Source organism: Panthera onca, chromosome X (genome assembly GCF_046562875.1).
Source record: "Panthera onca isolate mPanOnc1 chromosome X, mPanOnc1 haplotype 2, whole genome shotgun sequence".
Lineage (NCBI taxonomy): Eukaryota > Metazoa > Chordata > Mammalia > Carnivora > Felidae > Panthera > Panthera onca.
The window spans coordinates 8,715,556-8,720,542 of NC_138357.1; the positions used below are offsets into that span (position 1 = coordinate 8,715,556).

At 45.8% G+C, this 4,987-nt stretch overlaps 1 pseudogene; it reads left to right on the forward strand.

The window, feature by feature from the left end:
• Positions 1–2,784: 2,784 nt before the first annotated feature.
• On the forward strand, positions 2,785–3,530 carry LOC145714542 (small ribosomal subunit protein eS6 pseudogene; annotated as a pseudogene).
• The last annotated feature ends 1,457 nt before the right edge of the window (positions 3,531–4,987 follow it).

The window sequence follows — 4,987 nt, forward strand, 5'->3', positions numbered from 1 at the left end:
TGAGCACAGAGCGTGACGTGGGGCTCGAACTCATGAGCGGTGAGACCATGACCTGAGGTGAGGTCGGATGCTTAACCGACTGAGCCACCCAGGCGCCCCAAACAGATATTCTTTAATATTTTTATTGACTGTGGCAATTCAGGGAACATAATGGTCGGCCCTGTCATTCATGCCGGACAGTAGAGGAGAGAAAACAGGAGAAGATACGTTTCCGGGCGAGAAATGAAAAAGCACATCTGATGAGGAGTAATGCATTTGACACCATATATCGGTACCCCCGCCTACAACTAATACAACCCAAGAATGATAACCCCCCACGTTGCAGGCACATTTAAAAACACAAAAATAAAAATAAAAACTCAGGTATGCTGGTGGTTTGCTTTAATGCCAACGGGTCCCTATTAGAGACAACACAAAACGGAGTCACAAAGGAGTTATCTTGTCCCTGGCAGGATTAAACCTTCTTAAAGTGGAGTTCACGAATGACCCAGATCAAATTCATATCCTGCAGTCTCCTACGTGAGACCGGCCCACAGACCAGAAGCATCGGTATTACTTGGGAGCTTGTTAGAAAGGCAAAATCCCAAGCTTTGCCTCAGGCCTACTGAATCTGAATCTGAATTTTATCAAGTGATTCGTAAGCACATTAGAGCTTGAAAAGCACAACCCAAAACACTGTAGACCATGAGGTTCCAGTGTCTACTTGCGTTATAATTTTTGTAAAAGAACATTTGAAACATTCCAGATTCAGTTACAGATTCAGTTTCATGAATCTTCCAATATGTTCAGACTCAGGTTTGTCTCAATACTATGAGCGCGGAAAGAAATCAGTGGTAAATGATGATACTAGGGACTGCATGGCCTTAGTGGAATGAACACTAAGCTTGGAGTCCCAGAGAATTACGCTCAATTCCTGACTCACCGCTAGCTGTCACTTAACAAAATTGGGTTAACGCCACCCGTGTCATAGCGCCGTTACGAGAATGGACTGAGGTGGCCTGAGCAGAGTGCTTAAATAAATCTAAGTTTCATCCGTTGCCTGAGGACGATCTCTTCACTCCCCCCCATAAAACCTCAATATTCATTTCCCTTCTCTGGTTCATTCCGTAATCTGGTGCCTCAAAGGTATCAGGCAACTTCGCATCAGTCATACTCTTACTTTGGAGGCTCACGTGTTCTCAAAGCGGCAGCCTCTTAGGCCTCGTCATGAACTCAACACGATAATCCAGGTGAAACGACTTCTTCCCAAGCCTCATTGCAATTAGAGAACCCCAGAGACGTTTCGTGGCCATCTGTCAAACTGTGACTTGGAGAATGCTGAATCCGACATAACAAACTAATTGATCCAGAGGGCTCTTCTCATTTACATCGCTGGACTATTTGTCCTTGTTTTGCCAGCACGATCCTAGTTTACTCTTGTTTTTCAGGTGTGATCATTAATACCCCAATTTCGCTTTTTTAAAAAAAATTTTTTTTAACGTTTATTTATTTTTGAGACAGAGAGAGAGCATGAACGGGGAAGGGGCAGAGAGAGAGGGAGACACAGAATCGGAAGCAGGCTCCAGGCTCTGAGCCATCAGCCCAGAGCCCGACTCGGGGCTCGAACTCACGGACCGTGAGATCGTGACCTGAGCCGAAGTCGGACGCTTAACCGACTGAGCCACCCAGGCGCCCCCCAATTTCGCTTTTTAAAAAAGCATCCCAGCTTGTGTGGTGAATTACACAGTCAGCTATGAGCAGCTGACTTTGGCTATCCAAAGTTCAACAGCAGGTGCAGAAGAAATGCTCCACGTGTTCCCTTGCTTTGCCTAAGCAGCTCTTCCAAAGGTCGCTTCTGATCTAGAACCGTGTCAGTTCCATCAGGCCTCCCAATCCTACGCCGGGCCTGCTAACTCTCTTTTGGCATTCAGTACTCTTTCACCTCCCTGCTCTGTATCTTGCCCTCTGTCGCAGAAGATGCAAACTCGGGACTCCCTTGCTGGACTGAGGTCCATAGAGTCTTAGATTCCATGCTAAGACCCACTGGCATGAGGTTTCAGAGGCAAATGAGAATCACAAATACATTTGCTTCTTCTTGCGTAAATGGCAAGCAGATTCTTGGATCCCCAAATGCATGCTTTTTGTTGCACTTCTGCATCCCTCAGCCACTTAATCTGCTTGGAGGCTGAAAAGGATCTGTGAGGTTGGCGGTGAACTTGCTACAGATCCCTGACCCTGGGCGGCAGCGTCTCTGGAAGCTTCTGCTTGACGTGCATCTTCTTTACTCCTTCCAGTGCTTTGTTATTTGCTTGCTTGCTTGCTTGCTGATGCTTTACCACATCTATTGAGCTATGATGGATATGATTAACCCTCTTCTTTGTCCCCAGCCCCAGGCAGCTAATGATCCGCTTTATGTCATTATAGATTAGTTTACACTTTTAAGTTTTGCATAAATGGAACCTTTACAGTATGTACTCTTTTTTTTTTTTTTTTTTGTCTGGCTTCTTTCACTCATCATAATGTTTTCTGAGATTCATCAATGTTGCTGCAGGCATCAGGTTTCATTACTTTGTCTTACTGAATAGCATTCCACTATATGGCTGTACCTTGTTCCCCACACACCCATGGATGGACACTTGCACTCGCTTTGTTTCCCATTTGGGTTATTACAAATAACCAAAGCTACTATGAACATTCCTGCAAAGCTTTGTATAGACCTATTTTCGTTGTCCTTGAGTAAAGAATTAAAGAGTGCAACGGCTGGCTCTTTTCTGTGGCACCTCAAAGGCAGTAGGCTGCCTCAGGATGAAGTTGAACATCTCTTTCCCAGCTATCGGCTGCCAGAAACTCATTGAAGTGGACAATGAACACAACTTCATACCGTTTTTGAGAAGCATATGGCCACAGAAGTTGCTGTTGATGTTCTGGGTGAAGAGTGGAAGAGTCATGTGGTCTGAATTCGTGGTGGCAATGACAAACAAGGCTTCCCGTGAAACAGAGTGTCTTGACCCATGGCCGTGTCCACATGCTTCCGAGTAAGGGGCATTCCTGCCCTAGGCCAAGGAGGACTGGAGAAAGAAAGTGCAAATCTGTGTGGGGTTGCACTGTGGATGCCAGTCTCAGTGTTGTCAACTTGGTCATTGTGAAAACAATGGGGAGAAGGATATTCCTGGACGCACCAATGCCCCTGTGCCTCATCGCCTGGGGCCCAAAAAGGCTAGCAGAATATGCACACCTTTCAATCTCTGTAAAGAAGATGATGTCCACCAGTATGTTGTGAGAAAGCCCCTAAGCAAAGGGAAGAAACCTAGAACCAAAGTGCCCAAGATTCGGCGTCTTGTTACTCCACGTACCCTCCAACACAAACTTTCACGTGTCACTCTGAAGAAACGGCGTACTAAGAAAAATAGGGAGAGGCTGCAGAATGTGCTAGACTTTTGGCTAAGAGAATGAAGGAGGCCAAAGAAGAATGCCAGGAATAAGTTCCCAAGAGACGGACGCTGTCCTCTCTGAGAACTTCTACCGCTACGTCTGAGTTGAGTCAAAAATGAGATTTTCTAAGAGTAACAAATAAATAAGATCAAACATGTTTTAAAAAGAGTGCAATGGCTAGACCATAAGGACCAAAAGTTGTTCAACCTTGGAAGAAATTTCCAGTTGCTCTGCCTCTTCACCAACCCTTGTAATTGTCGTTTTAATTGTATCCGTTCTAATAGGAGAGGAGTAGGATGATCCACATCTCCGTCAAGACCTAAAACTGGGGCACGTGGGTGACTCAGTAGGTTGAGTGTCCGGCTCTTGATTTTGGCTCAGGTCATGATCTCACAGTTGGGATTGAGCCCCATTCAGGTTTGTGCTGGGTATGGAGCCTGCTTAGGACTCTCCCTCTCCCACTGCCCCTCCCCTGCTCATGCCATCTCTCCCTCCCCTGCTCATGCCATCTCTCTCTCTCTCTCTCTCTCTCTCTCTCTCTTTCTCTCAAGACAAAAAAAGACTTAAAAATGGCCACATTCGCCTGGGGAGATTTTAGGTAAGATATAGAAAATGGTAGGTAATGGTGAAGGGTGAGAGAGAACAGAATGAATCATGGAATGGGGTGGCCATGGGGAAGGACTTGGAGAAAATACCCTCTCTTTGCCCTGTGAGCCTCCAGAATTGAATGTGGAGTTATGAGGAAAGTTATCAGGTCGGTGTGAGAATGCTCTTTCAAGACTTAAAGAAAGCCCCTTTTGTCCAACCAGAGAACCTTAGCTTCCCCAGAATCACCCCCACAGGGGTGTGAAGAGTGGCACTTTGTGATTTCAAAGCCATATCATGGCCTCCCCAGCATCCACCACTCTATGTTGATGTCCAAAGTGGTTCCCTGTGATGCCTGAGGCCCCCAAGCTACCATTGGCTTGGGTAGTGCTTAGCTGATCAATCAAACTGAAGAATGTGGCTCTTCGTTGTCCTGGGGAGGGTAAAAATAGGGAGGTCAGAGGCTCTGAGTTAGGCCAGTTCTTGGTTTCTTCATGGCTAAGGCAACCAGGAAACCTTAGAATTCTAGAATAATTATAGTACAGTAAACTCCAAAGACCAAAGGGAGGAAGACGAGAAAGACCCTCTGTCAACCGAGGTCCAGAGATGATATCAAGGTGACATGACTTGAAGCAAGCTCTTCTTCTTCCCCTATTGACTTTGTCTCCCAAATCCTTTACCTTCTCCTTGCCTGGCACAAGACCCCTGATTGGTCCACATCCTTCTTCACGATGTCCCGCTTCCCAGTTAGTCCTATCCTCTTTCTCCAAAGTAGTGCCCTGGGCTGACTCTCTTGCCCTTCCAGGCAAGATCAAAAGGCCCTTTCAAGGGAACCTGAGAAAAGCAATCTCAAACATCTACCACTCATTCAAAAAAGCTTAAAAGAGCATAAAGCCAACAATATTAATCTGTTACCATAGGATGAATAGAAATGGCATCAAAGTAAGAGAAGGAATCAAAATAAGAGATAAGACCAAAGGTCCCAGAACAA